The 16,065-nt window shown below is 43.8% G+C and overlaps 2 protein-coding genes across 2 annotated transcripts in view; one reads left to right on the top strand and one right to left on the bottom strand.

Moving 5' to 3' along the window:
* The window catches only part of KCNJ6 (potassium inwardly rectifying channel subfamily J member 6), a 162,954-nt gene that overhangs the window by 138,988 nt on the left and 7,901 nt on the right, over positions 1 to 16,065 (top strand). The gene's annotated exons all lie outside the window — the stretch shown is intronic.
* The window catches only part of TTC3 (tetratricopeptide repeat domain 3), a 255,764-nt gene continuing 247,493 nt past the window's right edge, over positions 7,795 to 16,065 (bottom strand). Inside the window, exon 41 of the mRNA XM_049835279.1 lies at positions 7,795 to 7,804. The gene's annotated coding sequence lies outside the window, so the exon portion shown is untranslated. The remainder of the gene's footprint in view (positions 7,805 to 16,065) is intronic.

Genomic DNA, 16,065 nt, shown 5'->3' with positions numbered 1-16,065 from the left:
TAAATTTGAACTCCCAAATTGTGCACAGTGCTCTTTGCTTCCACATTGGAATGAGATATGGGGGGAAAAAAATGCTCAGATCCAAGACTTTTGGCCTCGTTTGGCTTTGGGTTGGTCCCACAGAGAGAAACCAGGAACAGGCCCAGTGAAGTAGCCATGCTCCAAAAGCGAGATGTATTCAGTGGGCACCAAAGAGAGGAGCCGAGGGCCTCAAGCTTCAGAGGTGTAACCTGCTTCAGACCAAGAACAGACCTTCCAGCATCAGCCAGCGCCCAGCTGCTGCAGCTCAGGCGCAGCACCACGCTGGCCCAGCGACGTTGCCTCTGCCCTCCAGCTGCTCTCGCTGCACTCAGCTGCCTGCGGGGCCACCAGCTTTGGGCATGAGCTGAGCCCCTGCCTTGAGCCAAGGCATAAATTAAGGGGCTGTTCGCACACACCAATGCAACAGGCTGCAGCCTCAGAGGCCAGTTTGAGACCCCTACATGACTCAAAGCCCAAGAACCCTGGAAGGGGCAAGTTATCCATGCTGGAGAAGCACTGTCCATCGTGTCCCCCCCCCCCGAAAAAAATGGGAACAGCATCACGCAGCCTTGAGCTAGGACTCAGATTGGGCCAACAGGAATTAAACAGGCCTTAGGACCAGATCAGAAAATAGATCCCTGGGCTGCTGCGTTACAGACAGGCAGGCTGGCATGACCTGGATGAAAGAGCAATCCCTTCTCACCTCACCTTCTGCCTCTTTGGTTCTACAACTGAAAAAGTGAGCACACAGTTCCCCTAGACTTCAACTGTACAACTCAGTAACAACTTAGACTCATTTTGTAGGCAGTTTGCATGGATGTGAATAATTACAGAGAAGGCACATCAACAGAGAATCAAACCCTGCATCTAATGTTGGTAATGCACTTAATAATAACAAGCCCGCTTCCCTGGAAGAGAACATTAAACCTGTTCAAAATACAGTATTTTTTTCCAAATGATAGTATTTCTTCCCTCCTACATCATATCTACCTTAATCATCTGACTCCCACATAACTGGCTCGACTTCAATGACAGTCTCCTCTACTTGTTTAAAAGTCATGTTATTTCCACTGCCATCAAAAAGGCATGATTTTCAAGTGAAGTTATTAAGTTTCCAATACAAGGAACAGTGCGTGGGTGCTACTGAAGTAGACTCTCAGGCATGAAAAAGAGATTCCCTCCCTTCTACCAGAGGATTGGGTCTTCCTTCTCTCTGGGGCGAGGAGACACCTTTATATATTACAATGTTTTGGCTGTCTCCAAAGTGAAGCCCATGACCCACAGAGAGCCCAGTGATCTAACACTGGCTCCGTAGAAAGAAACTGCAGACCTTTCCTCCATGTGTCCTTCTTGGTGCTGGATGAACAGAAAATTACTCAGTTATTTTAACTAGCTTGCTTACATCCGAAGTATTCTAGCCAAAACATTAAGATGACGGGCAATATAGGAAGCCAGCTTTCCCTTGAGGCTCCATAAAGCCATCCTATCTACTTATCTGCAAACCACAGTCCAAGTGAACCTGATCTGTTAGAGCTAAGAGCAATTAGGGCTGATCCATATGCCTGATTCCCACCCAGCTGCTAAGCCCCTTATATGGGGCACAGAAGAATAATTTTGTAATACTTTCTGAAGAAGCAGAAGTGAAGAAAATCTCTTCAATTCTGACTTACAGCTTTTAACCTCAAGCTTTGTATCCATGCAGACAGCATCATGGACTTTAATCAACTTTACTGAGTTTCAACTAGTTTTATACTAGCTCCCACATGTAAGTGAGGACTTTGTCAAATGACAGTGGTTTATTAATTTTGTGACAATGATCTGAATTGAGAGCTGAGAAATTAATCTCAAACCAATTCCGTGTTTTGTAAGAGTCTCAGCTTCTTTTCTGCACAGATCTCTCAGCAGCTGTCAAATCACTGCAGGTCTCCATTTGCTGAATCTGACCTCCCTGAAGTTTCACTTCATTAGCTGCCCTTTCACAAGATCTTTCAGCTCTGTTCAGTCCCTCTGAATTTAGCAGGATGAGTAGACGGAGGGGTGTTCCAGCTGCTACAGTAGGAAAGGTTTATGAAAACTGTATTATGCAGCACCTACACTATTAATGAATTAAATCCTCCAGGTTAATTCTTAAAACACTGCCATTGTTTCGAAACCTGTCAGAGCCCCTTAATCAAATTACAGCCTTCATTCAGCTCAAGATTATACCTGATGGTGTGTCAGTTTGACACACAGGCATCTGTCATTCTCTGACAAGGAGAGAAAGAGAAAAAACAGACAAAAGGAAAAAGTAAAGAAAGTTTTCTTATGTTCCTCTCTGCCCCCCCCCTTAAGACAGATGTGCCACACAGAGGCCAGATTTACATTGAACTCAGTTTTACCTGAGTTGATCATCTCAAAACACTAAATTGTACAACCAGTAGCAGGAGTGTTAGTGGTACCAGGACCAGAATGGCTCAGGACACAGAAAACGCATGCACATCCTTCCTGAGCCTGTGAAACTTGCTCTGCTCTTGTAGTTCACATTGGTGTGCACAGTTCAAAACTTCTCCAGCTATTGTTATTCACAGCCTAGGTTGCGTTCTAGTGCTGACAACCTACAGGTACACCCTGAGAGTTATACCTCTCCATGTTGCCATAAAACACTGAGATTCAGGACTAACATTTTCTGGAATCGAAACATCTTTCTCAAGTTCTCCATGACACACTGTGAAGCTGTACTAGCCTACAAGGCAGAAGGGGCATGTCTGCTCCTATGCCAGCCACTTCTCTACAGCTTCAGTTTTCAATCACATGGCATTTTTGCTCAGCCTGGATGCTATCTACCTGTGCTGTTCCTGCATGGCAGTCCTTCATGGAAGTGCAGCATGGGAGTGGGTTAGCAGCAGTCTTTGGGTTAGCCTAGAGATTTTGTCCCCTCCAGAGTATCAAAGCCTAATGCAAAACAAAGAATCAGCCCTCAACCCCACCTGCTTAGATGGTCATGAATCCTGAGGGCTTGTCCACTGAGCCATCAACTCTGCTTATGGGTGGTGCAGCTGACTGACCCTCTGCATCCTCACATCTGGCACAATAGGAACAGAAAAAGAAAATTCAGACCTGCCCTTTCGTCCTGTCCTCAGCAGCTCGTGTACCCTGGGGAAAAAGCAAAGATGCTCCTGACCAGTCAAGTTGCTATTCTGTCCTTCAGATTTCTCAGTGCTGTATCCTTTTCCACTGGCCCTTCCTGACTGCCCCAATAAAGAACACCTTTTGTAAGTGATACTTTTCCCAGGAAGAAGTGTTCCCTGTTGGTCTTGTTTCTGTCTACCCAGGGAGCTCCTTTTTGTCCCATTCTCAGACAGACCCCTGCTGCTGGCAGCATCTAAAGACTTTATGCAGCACAACTGAAATGTATCAGAAGTGGTCCATAGCCTCCCTGCATCAGGGGAAGTGTGTGTCAGATGTGATGGCTGGTTCTTTTTAATCTTTGATCAATGCTATTCTGTGTTTGTGTTAAAAAGACAAGGTCAAAAATGCCTGTCTGGCACTTCAGATGAAAACTACTGAGCTTTAGTTGGTATTGGTGTTTATTCCTCAGTCTCTTCCTTCCGTAAAAACAGAAAAGTTCCATTTTGACCACCCTTACCCAAGGTGGAAACAGTCCACAGTTATTCTGGTCTCAGGGAATGAGCAGCTTGAAAATAAGCACAGGTTTTGATTCCTGGTGTAGAGATGAAATGACAGGTGCGATGCGTCTCTGGAAGTTCTTCGGCATTCAGCATGGATTGGACCCATGGTTTTATGCCCTGCTAAACTGTGTTGCATTGCCCAGGTAGGAGATGAAGAAGGACTATCTAGGCCCACAGTCAGTCCATTTACCTGAAATGGATGAGAATCATCAGCTGTGCTTAAGACCTGTTTACATCTTTAGTTTTGGACTAATTCCAATTAAATCATTCCTTCGACTGAAAAACAGCAACAATAACCTTAAGCTCTTGTGTGGAAAACATCCAGTCTGAATCAGAAGAGCAGGGAGCCTGTCTAGACTCTTGAATGATGACAGAATTAAGCTGCAGGAAGTTTAAACTATTACTATATGATGGCACCAAGCTGTAACAGTGACCACTCTGATTGCCTATTCACTGCTGTTTCCTTTTTTAGATGCCCCGTTCATGTTGGTTTATCATGGGCTTGCGTTTTCATCAGAAGGGCGAGGCAAACAGAGAGTGGGGCTCAGGGCTCTCTCCGTCCGGTCAGTCCCTCTTTCAGTGTCTCTCCCTGGCTTGGAGTCAGACTGACTTAAAACTGCAGATTAAACCTGGCCAGCTAAAGTTTTTACTGCTCCTTGCCAGCCTCCTCTTCTTTCTGACAAACGTTGTCACAGTTGGTGCTGTTTTAATGGACACCGCTGCTGCTGCACCCTGCGGTTTTCCAGGGTACCTACAAAAACCTTCCCAAACCCCTGGCTCGCATCATGTTAAGCATGAAGTTAGTAAGTGGGTGCACTGCAGGATTTGGGTAGGTGGTGCAGCCCACGGCACTAGCCTTTAGCTCAGCCTGCCCTTTGACTGCACAGTAGATGTGCCGGGGCCCCGCTGGGTCAGCATCCCCCCCCATCCCAGAGCAGCTGGTGCCTAACTCAGCGCAGCGTGCACCCACCACAGCCAAGTGCCAGTAGGCGTAACTCACACACAAAAAAGGGAATTGGCTGTTTAGTCAGCACAGCTGAGGAAACAAGTTGCAAAGAATCATTTATCCCTCACAGTTTTTCATGCCTTCTTCCAAGTATGCAGTCAAAAGTAGCAGGGACCCACATCTGACTGAGCGGAGGAGCGGTGGCAATGCAAAACACCGCTTGGAGTCTTTCAGTGCTCTTCCAGTCTTAGGAATGTTTGCTGTACCAGTAGCTTGTAAAATTATCTTTGCTGGCAGCCTACAGCCCTAAAGCAGTAGTCACTCAGAATCAGGGTGTGTGGTTACACCTCTCATCCTACTTCTTCCCCAGAAGTCTTTGCTTCAGACATATCAGGGCTCATGGAAGATCCCTACTGGCTGACCTGTATTGCCCAGCAGTTCCCTGGGAGAGGCGAAAAGCTCCAGCAACACAAGGAGACTGCTTTAGAGCTCTTTCGCGTCACTGAAGCAGCACAATGCAGCATTAACGCATTGAAGGATCTAGTCCATTAACTATTAAAATTAGCTTATCAAGGGAGATGGGAGTACTTGTGGGAAAACAAGACATTCAAAGCTTCTTGCAAATCCAAACCGTCCTCCTCTAAAGCATCATACCTCATCAGTTGTACTTGTAGCTTTCTCTCAAATATAACGGTGTAAAAAGGCTGCAAAGTGAATTTTTCTTCTGCAGCTGCCATCTTAATCTCCATCTTTCTCCCGTTAGCAACAGAGCTGCAAGCTACAGCATTATTCAGGAGTTTTGCGGTGTCAGGGCTCTGATTGTGGTCCTTCTTTTGAGATATTTGTTCACAGCAATTTAGTTCAAGGTACAACAATAACCCAAACAGCAGCAGGCCACTCTGATCTGGCTTCAATGTGGCACTGTATGTAGTGGAAAGCTGTTGTATTGTTGTTAGGTCTTGCAGAGTTCATGAAGCTGAATTATACCTTTTAGAGATGAATAACCCAAGTCATGGCACCCTCATTACCTTGGGCTGATTTCCTCTGAATGAGTTCTTTTGTTGTCACTCCATATGTATTACCACACTTGGATTCAGAAACATTCATGTGATTCTCCAGTCGCATTCCCCAGTCACACTGAAGAAATTCCCCCGAGGCAAGGGATCCTGAAGAGCAATCCCATTCCTATAGAGACTTTTGCAACCCACTCTCATCCAGACTTAAAGCACTCCTTTCCAAAAGCCAAGAAATGCAGCAAGAAGATACTTTCAACTTTTGTGAAGCTTGGATTGGGCCATCACCTTGTCATTGGCTTTGGACCCATCAGCTGGCTGGTTGAAAGCCTTTAGAAATGCGATCACTGGTTAGCCCAAAAGGCACACATCACAGCTAGAGCAGTCAGTTCACGAGGGGACCATATCGTATTTCTCTTTCTCATTATCAGTCAGGAAAGCAAACAAGATATTAATCAGCTTCTCCTTCAGTCACAAACACGCGGCGACACACAAACAACCTGGCCAAGTTCACAAAGGGATTTATTAAATGAAAGCCTTCATACCTGACCAAACTTTGAGGAATTCTCCCTGAAATACTGCACTTGAAGCCTGTAGCCCATCATGGGAACAGCACATGATTAGCTGTGCTTTTATCCCTTTGCTGACATCTGAGAGGATCATAGGTTTTTTTACATTAGTATGCCTGGTGAAATCAGAGCAAACCCATTGCTCTGTGATTAATAGTGTGTTAAGCCACAGTTCCAAATTATTTCAACTTTTCAATGGTTATGGGAACATTTACAAGACTGATGGCTGGACTGTATACTGCCAACAGGCTGAAAGAGCTATCATTTATTACAGGGCTTTCTTGCAGCCAAAATGTGTAATACTACCCTGGTAAACTGTGCAGAAAAAGAATTACGAGTTTTGGTACAGCATTTTCCCAAATTAGAAATCAAGTGAAGCTTTCTGCACGACAAATGTTTCTGTGTGGGGGGAGAAGGAGGAAATGTCATTAAACTTTCCCAAAAATGTAAAACCCAAATATTTCTGCACTGTGATGGTGCAACCGAGCTTCACTTATTGTGTTGGCTCATTTAATCCCATCATACCACAGTATTTTGTGGTGATTTGTTGTTCAGTTTCACCATATGCTTATAATAGCCTGATCTACCCATCATTTCCCAGTTATTTTCTTGTAACAATGCCTTAACTGTCCCAGTACCTCTCTGAAGTCTGTTAATTGTCTTCTCACTGCTGCCAGTTAAATTCTCTTCTCCTCCCCTCATATGACAGAAGTAATTTTCATTTGATGATAATCAACATATCTCATTAAGCATTTGAAGGGACTGAGGCTTTCCAAAGCTCACACATCAAGGATTTGCTATTTTGGGTATAGGAAAAATGCAAAATCACTGACCTCGGTATCTCTGTACATCTCTATCTGTATGTATGTGCATGCATGTGCGCGTGCCACAGCCTCATGTCATCACAGAACCCACAGGCAAAATCTCCATTATTCTGATAGTAGAAATTTTTCAATCACGATTAAAAGAAGGGGAGAGCTCTGCTGCACAGAGAACAGGAAAAGGCTGAGGAAGCACAATTGTGACTCCAGGAAAACACGTTCACATTCCATGACGTGATTCATCTCATCCGCCTTCTGTTCCCAAAACAAGCTCTCCAGTTTTGTCATCCATACCCTGCATGGCTTAAAGCAAAGGAGAGAAATGGTCTTAGGAAAGATTTTGAGCTCTGCTGAGACCCTGGTAATAAGCAGAAGCTTGCCTTGTGTTGAAATAACAGGATCTGAAAAAAATGTTGTTCCAAAACATTAGCTCTCCATGAAAACTGAATCAGTGCTTTAGGCCAGAAATTCCTCCTGGCTCACATCAAAGGAGAGCAGATAGCCAGCATGCCCCAAATGACTATCAAAATGTATGTATCCTTACCACAGCAGCCTTTCTTTGCTACACACCTTCTATGAAGCCTTAGGGCAAGTCGCCATTCTTTGCCTCAATTTCCCCATTGGTAAAACCAAAATAATAATATTTCCCTTCCTTTGAGACTTTCAGATAAAAGGTCACAGGAAATAAGAGCCAAACATTACTAGTACTGTCCTTTCTGAGCCTCAGTAATTAGTTCCCCACTGGGCTCCTGGATTCTGATGCAAACTTATTGGCATAATACATTCTGTGCTTGTATAGTTGTATTTGCATTGACCTCCATCTCCAGCAAAATCAGAATAAAATGTAATGTAAAAATTGATAGGAAACACAAGAGGCAAATAATTCGGGTTGTACCGAATAAGTTGCAGCTAATGCTCTATGCACATAGGACTCAGCATGTGCCAGCTCTGTAGTCGCTTCTTAAAGCAATGTGTAATGTCAGGGTTTGGGCTTTTTGGGGTGCAGCTGCATTTTTCAATTCATTTCCAGCACTCACATGCATGCTGGGAATAAGTGATTGTGGTTTTTCCTCCCTTTTCTCTTTAGAAATGTGTGATTAAAAAGAGAGTCTTCTTTCTTCGAGACAGCTCTGCCCATGCTGATATCAGACTAGCCAGGCAGGAGTTCAGCCTTGGGGGGGTGATGAACACTTACATCAGGGCCCAGATGCTCAGCTGTACTTTGAGGAGAAGCAAGGGGAAGAAGCCAAAGTGCCCCTATCAATCTGTCATCTGTCCCAGGAGCACCTCCCAGTTTTGGTTAGATAACAAAGTGCCTTATGCAGAGTTTTTGCTTCTTTTAACTCTCTGGTTAAAAAAAGCTCTGCCTGGAGTAAGTACAAAGTGAAGGCGGTGGTGGTGTATTTCATGTGGCAGCCAGGGAAAACTTCTATCATGGTGGGAGGAGAGAGAAGGGCTCACTGCATGGGACAGAGCTGGTTGGATTCAGCATTCTTCCGATGCCTTCTTGAACTCCCAAACTCACAGCCCCTTCGTCAGCCTGCCTTGTCCCCAAACTCTTGCATTATTCCTCCCAGGCTTTGTGATTTACAGTTTGAAGGAAGCACGACTAGCTTTAAAGCCACCCCTGAGCTCCCCTACTACCCAAGCCTGGTTCATGGCAAGCATGAAGGAGAGAAGGGGTCAGCAAGCTTTCGGAGAGTGCATGCCAAGTCTTATTTCTCTCTCCCACCCTGGAGGTTAAGCATGCCTTAGGAACACAGCAGGACCAGAGGATGCTGCCTCACGAGCAGACATCTGCTAGATTGCTTGGGACTTCGCAAGGATCCCATGGAGGTGTAAAACTGTGGAGATCTGAGTCAGGTCCACAGTCTGGAATAGCTATATCCTGACGGAAGATGGTGCCGGTTTGAACCACTGCTGACTGAGACTAGAATCTGGCGCTGTGCTTTCCATTTGCTATGGCATACATTTTTTTAAAACCTCACGTTAAACACTCGTATGCAGTGTTAGAGACAGATCTTTTTAGCCAGAAATGCCTGGGTTTGGTTTTTTCCCCCATTTACCTCTGAAACTGGGAGCCTGGTCTAGTTTATTTTCTGTGAGGCAGGACACCATCAGACTGAAGGATGTCCAGTTTTAGCCAAGTGCTCATTGTACAAAGCATATATCAATGAAGTGCTCCAAATTAGCAGTGGTCTGGCAGCAGTATAAAAGCCGCAAGAAAGACACTGTGTAATTGTGCTTGTCATGAAGAAGAATATAGTCTGCAGCTGGTGTACAGAAATGCCTCAAATCTCTATGGGAGTCGGAAGAAAATCAAGTAAGCTACTAACCTCTAGCTCAGAGAGAGTTCAGCAAGGTATCTCCTTCAAATACTACATTCCTGCCACAAACACACAGCATCCTGGTGGTGTCTCATCTGCCTGCCAGGCCGGACATTTTGAAAGTAACTTTTGCAATATCTCTTAACAATATTTTCCAGGCATCTTCTTTTTTCTTAGTTTAGATATATGCACACTTCAAAAATCTTTGCAAGCTATCTCTTCTGGTAGAAGAGTGCCACCTCATGACTGATAGAGAGGAATGAAACAACCCACAGCGGTAAAGCTGAAAGCACTCGAGTCCTCACAGCCGGGGAGGACAAGAACAGCTCATGCTCTGTGTACCCAACCATCTAGCACCACAACACCCTGAGACAAACACTCCTTTGCCAAACAAGTGTTTCATGTTCCAGGAGAAAAAGCTTAGCATCTTTGCCGAACGCCAAGCCCATCCTCAGTCTTGAACAGAAATTAATTACTCGGGCGAAACAGACATTTTGCAGGCTTCTATACAAGGTGCTTCTTGCTTCAAAAGCCCAGTATTTTTATTTTTTGTTTTTCAGACTGCTCTGCACTGTCTTAGGGACCTCTCCTCTGAGAACGGTGCAATTTCGAGTGTGAGCACCCTCTTCTACTTGCTTCCTCAGATAGCTCTCTCCATACATAGCCACCTCTTCTCAAGTTCATTACTTTTTCCTTCCTAAGACAACTAATTTTTCTCACCAGCTGAGATAAATATTGTTAAACTAAGGAGAATTTCGGAGTGCTAAACAGTCCTAATGACTCTTTGTTGCTTCCATAAATGAGGTGCATGTGCGAAAGAAACTCAGAAGTTCTCTGCTCCATCACAACTTGGAAATGTTTGTGGCAAAATCAGACACATATTCTCATGGATTGATTTGTCCATGCTCCTCCCAGAAACAGTTACTTTAAATATTTACAACACATGAACAAGGAATAGAGGAAAATAGCCTTTTGCTAGTTTTTTTGCTTCTTTTTTTTTCCTTTTAAATGAATTCAGGCATTAAGGAAAGTGCTACATTGAAAAGGTTAGAGCTTGAAATGTGTTGTTCCTATTTTTTTCCCAGAATAGAAATATCAGGAGAGCAGTACTGAAGTTTTCCTAAAATCCCAACTCTACTGCTGCTATTCTCTTTACTGGACTCATTGCTAAACGCTAGGCAATAATTAAAGATTAGAATCAGCTTCTTCCTCACCACCTCAAATAAAACCAAAGTCAATTAAACCCAAGTGAAGTATTAATTTTTCTGAAATGGTCATTGATCTACTAGCAGGTATATTAATAGCACCTATTATCAGACAAGATGCCAAGCAGCTAAAATGTGGATACAAATTTTGACATAACTTGAATATTAAATAGTGTTTCAGAAGTGAAAGATTTTGCATCTCATTCCCTGAGGCAGCCAGTTTTTGCTCAGTCCTGCATTTCAAAAATGTGCTGGTAACGTTAACAGATAGCCAATATTATTAACCTGAAAGCATCAACTTAATAAGTCTCATCCTATAAACTGGAAAAAAAAAAGAAAAAAAAAATCAAAACCCACTTGCTGTTCAGTGGGAGGATTTTAACAGCGCAGATGATTTTCTTTGCATAACTGCTAGAAGGCCTGCAAAAGTTCATCAAAAATCAGAGCTGCATGAAGTCTGGAATTGGCTGATTCTTTTGTTATGATAAAGATAACAATAGCTGAATCAATAAACCTAATTTAAATTTTAGTTAAAGATTATTGTTATGACAGATGAATTTTTAAACTTAGTGTGTTTAACGGTTTCCCTTAGAAAGGTTTTTGTAAAGGAGTTGACCAATCACACTAAATAATAGCATGAACACATGACTGGTTGCTTAAACTCTTGCCCATGAAGAAAATGAAAGGATAAAAGGTCTACTATCCAAACCCATCGTTTGAAATACTAACAAAACTAGCCCAGATATTCCTCCTCCTCCCAGAGCAGGTAAGTTAGCTCTGGGCCATGTACAGTGGGTGGCTCCTTCAGACAGGACCGCAGCGCTGAGCCCCTTCAGCTCTTACACTGAAGACTTCTAAAACCAGGGACATGCTTCAAAGCATCTGAGCAAAATTTCTCCACCTGCCAAGGGCTATACTGCCAACAGGTCATAGGAACAGCAACAGGGCTAGAGGCAGGTCCATGCTTAAGCCACCAGTGAGAGGAGAGGAAGAGCTGCCAGCTGAATTAAGCCCAGGTCCAACCACCATCACCAACGGACACCACCTTCAAGGAGCTGAGCTTCATCCAAAATGCCCAGAGAAAGGGCGTGTTGCTCGTTTGCTTGGTTAAAGAACCAGAAAGCAGCTGTGCTGTTATTAGCCAGTGCTACAGAGCTGGACCGATCCAGTTCTCACACATCCCCATGCCCAGCTGCTTTTTGTAGGCTGACGTGTGATAGTAGCTGGCCTTCTCAAATGGCGGCTATGACGGTTTCAGTGATGCCATCAGGATTTAGAGCTTTCTTCTGAAAACCATAAAGCACCTCTACACCTGTCCTCTTGATAACTCTTTCGGGTGAAATATAAATCAAAAACATAATCTCTGAAACTCAGATATCTTTAGAAAAACTGATTTCTTCAAGTTGTCTCTTCTAAAAGCAAGTACCACCTACCCACATTTAGCTTGTTTTCCAGCCCACCTAAAAGGATGCACCGTTACGAAACTGCTCAGGCAACCCCGCTGAAGTGTTTTGTTGCTTACCAAAAATCCAAGTGATTTTGGATAGAATAGAATTTCTCTTTTTTTGTGTTGCATTTCCAAACATCACTTCTCACCAACAGCTGCCTGGCAGAAACAAGTGCTTTATCCCGAAGTCTCTTTCATCTCCTCCTCCGATTTCACAACAGCTAAACCAAGCTTCAGCAATGCCATTAGCCACAAACCTAGAAACAACCACCAGAATACTTTGTGGGTGATTCACAGATTTTGTTGTCAAAAAGCTAGTGATCTTCCTTATTTCCTGAATTTTACAGCATGCCAAGCTGCGTGTTCACACTGTTTTGTCTTTAATCCTGGGTTCACAAACATTTCCACAGTAAAATGTGACATTTTTATAAAAAGCTCTAAGTCAGCGAAGTTCAGGATAGAGGAAACCTTGGATGTTCTGTTCTCTTTGTAAGCAGCATTTTAAGAAGAGAAACAAAAGCCATCTAAACATGCAGACTCAAATTACACATTTAAGAAGTCTGCACAGCAAGAGGTGAAATAGATCACACATCTATTTTAATTAAATGTTTATCTTACAGTCATGACAGCGCAAGTGTGCAGCAGGTACAAGCTGTTACAGAAAATGCTTCTTTCACAGCAAGCAGCATTCCAGCTAAAGGGGTTTTTCTCCCAGCCATCCCTTGGCATTAATGTTAATGTGGGATTTCAGCAATGCCCAAACATGCCTTGTTCTAGTCTCAGTCCCAGTTACCACTGTGTGCTAAATCCACATTCCTCAAGAGGGTTGCATATGCTATGCATTAGGTAGCATATAGCCAATATAGCAGTTAGCTAGATTTTCCACAAAAGATTGGCTCTCTAGGTATGCGTCTTAAAGGATGCCATCTTAGAAGAGTTTTCACATAAACAATGCGTCTACCCCTTTCCAAGGCCAAATGCATTTAGGGTCTATATTCACAGCAGTTGAGCGGGCAACCTGCAGAGCATCGAGCTCTACTAGTGCCATCCATGGGCATTGCCCTGGGAAGCTTGCTGCAGGTGCATCACAGCAATTGCTTCTTGCAATGTTAGCCTGAACGTTTTGGAGAAGCAGCAAGTTCCCATCCAAACTGCACATCAAAACTGGAGTTTTCAGAAAGACATAGGGTTTTATCAAACTGTAAAGTTTAGAAGTGTTAGAGGATGTCTTTTTCTCATCTTCGTTTCCTGCCTGGAATTTATATCTACCCCATTCCCATCCCCTGCCTCCCCAGCAAGGAGTGGAGAGAGAGAAACCTGCTTCTGAGGTGCCGATCTCTTGGGTTTATGCAGAACAGGGAAGAACAGGAGCTGTTCTACTGCTTTCTTCCCCAAGATGAGCAATGCAGCAACTCAGGCAGCTCCTTCTTCACCCTTCTTTTATCCAAAACTAGATTTTCCTGCGGCCCTCCACCTCTTCGTAAAAGGTGAGGGAAAGGGCAGGGGACTCAGAGCCCCTGGAGGAAAAGGGACTCCCTTTAGCTCCTCTCGGCCTGAGATCATGCCGCAGGAAGCCAGCTGTAGCACAGCATCACTGCACACCAGCGTGCGGCTGGGCATCCCGCATCCTCTCCTCTCCTGGTGCTTCTATGAGACGGTTTTCCCCAACGGCAGTGAATGTAGTGACTGGAGAGAGAGCGTAAAACAGACTAAGCCCAAAGTGCTTTCAAATGCCAAGGTAACTAAACTGGAATATTTGTGGGAACTATGTATTTTCTGAGGTTCTCTGGTATAAGAATTAAAGATGTTGCTTATGACTGTGGAAAAGAAACACAGAGCCAACAGGAACTCGTGCAACGGCTGTGATTCTTGCTGGCTGGTCATCCTCTCTGTTATGGAAGCAACCTAACAAGACAGCTGGAGAGGTCCAAAACCATAAAGAGGACTATTAGCCTGCAGGTACCGCCAGGGGTCTTCTCCACACCCCCTGCCACCTCGGATCCTCTCTGCTCCATGACGTACCTCCGCTCCGGTGGGTCAGGTTGCACTGCTTAGCGAAAAATCCTGCCAGGATCCTTCTCTGGTGAGGCATCAGCAGGCGGCTCAGCCGGAGCCCGGTGCCTCTGCTGCCTGCTCCGGGCTGTTTGTCAGGGAATCGTAGAGCAGGCTGCCTGCGCACCGCGCCGGGAGAGAGCATCCCATCTGCAGGCCAGAATTCAGGAGGAAGCCCGTGGATTAGTAGCAATGTATTTTTAAAAGGTCAGGACAGCTCTTCTGCTTACTCAGCACTTTGCATTTTGAAAGCAGAGCCACCGTAGATATAACCGTGTGCTGGAGCTTCTTTTAAACAAAATTCCTCTATATCCTCCTGTGGTGGGTACCTGCTAGGAGAAATAAAGCACTTGAGTGGTGGTGCTGATTCGATGTCTCAGAAACCACTGAATCTATAAATGTATCCTAACAGTCAAACACAGAGTAGGGTACAAAATCCTGGTACTTCATGTTCCAGCTCCACTGAATTGAGTCTCCCGTTTCCAAGGACTCCCAGTGCCAATTCTGAAACAAGCTTCTCTCTCTGGTCAGACACTGCGTTATTTGATATATTAAATTTCACAGATTTAGGCAGAAAAATGTAATCATCATCCTTTTGAAAAAGCACAGCTGAAAAAATGATTAAAATTCATAAACTACAGACAGCTTGATCTGCTGGGCATGGCCTCAATATAAGGCTAAATGAAGGTTAAATATTGGCTGAATGGTAATTGTGCCATCTCTTTGAGAAGCTGTTTATTGAGAATGTATATGGTACTGTTAGCTAAAAGTGGCAGCACATCTGAGATTGAATCAGACAATCTTTTCTGCCTTATGCATACCATTTCTCAGACTAAGCTACATGCAGTTAGAAGGTAAGAAATTAGACACAAAATAGTCAGCGAGGTATATTTAATTCCTGATAGGAGAAATATTATCCGGGTATATCAGACATTTCTAACTCAGCATTTTTCCATTGGAAAATATAATTTTACTGGCATTGTAATCTTCTACTGGGGGGGGGTAATATTTTGAAAAAGACTAAAACATGGCCATCTTTTTCTAATTTAGATGCTGCATTATACAATATATCACATTTGAAGAAGTCAGAATGAAAACAGAATGCTTTGACTGATCCAAGTTAGACTTTGTTTAGTATTTAACTGAATATCAATTCCATTTTTTTATATTTATTGTTTGTTTTCATCTTGTTTAGAAAGAAAGAGATTTTGGAGTGTCAGAAAGTCCCACTGACTTGAAATTATGGCTTCTCACCAGCTCAATTTCTTATGCATATTCACCTCTTGTGCAAACATGACCTAATAATATACACCTTCTCCCACAGGGGATGTGATTTTATTACTATTGTTGGTGGTCAGGCCAGCTGCTCCAGCCCACTCCATGGCAACTTGCATTTTCTGATGTGGAGCTTGTACCCGGTCCCGTCATCAGCTGTGAGACAGACAGCAGCTACCACAGACCTCTCTGATCAGAATTCACAGATAGCATTAGGTCAAAGCCATAAAATTTCAAATATAGTGATCAGCTTCTTGGTCTGATTAAGAAAGAATTGTGAAAATAGAAATACCAAATTACTCGATTCATATACAGAAAAAAAGCACCAATTTTAACTTTAAAAAAGGAAAAAGAAAACAAACAAAAAAAGCCAGTGAAAGTTGATTCCTTATATTCTTACAGGAAAAAAACATCTGTCCCCCGTCCCTTCCTCTCCCAGTCACACACCCGCTCCTCTCTCCGCTCAGTGCACCAGAGCCAGGAGCAGCCGTGCTGCGATGTAGCTGGGACGTGGAGAAGACACGCACACTGTCCACAACCCACAACACGAGGATGTCGTGCACAGATTCCCAGGCATGCTGAAACACAGATACGTTGAAATGGTCACTGGCACCCTTCCAGTTTTCACTCCTTTCAAGAGCTTTAGACATTGCTGAGGATGAGATAAGCATCCAATTTCCAGGTGTGTTCTGAATCAAGTTATTAGAACCCCTGGGAATTT

This window comes from Accipiter gentilis, chromosome 32 (genome assembly GCF_929443795.1).
Source record: "Accipiter gentilis chromosome 32, bAccGen1.1, whole genome shotgun sequence".
Classification (NCBI taxonomy): Eukaryota; Metazoa; Chordata; class Aves; order Accipitriformes; family Accipitridae; genus Astur; species Astur gentilis.
This window is presented reverse-complemented; position numbering and strand designations above follow the sequence as displayed.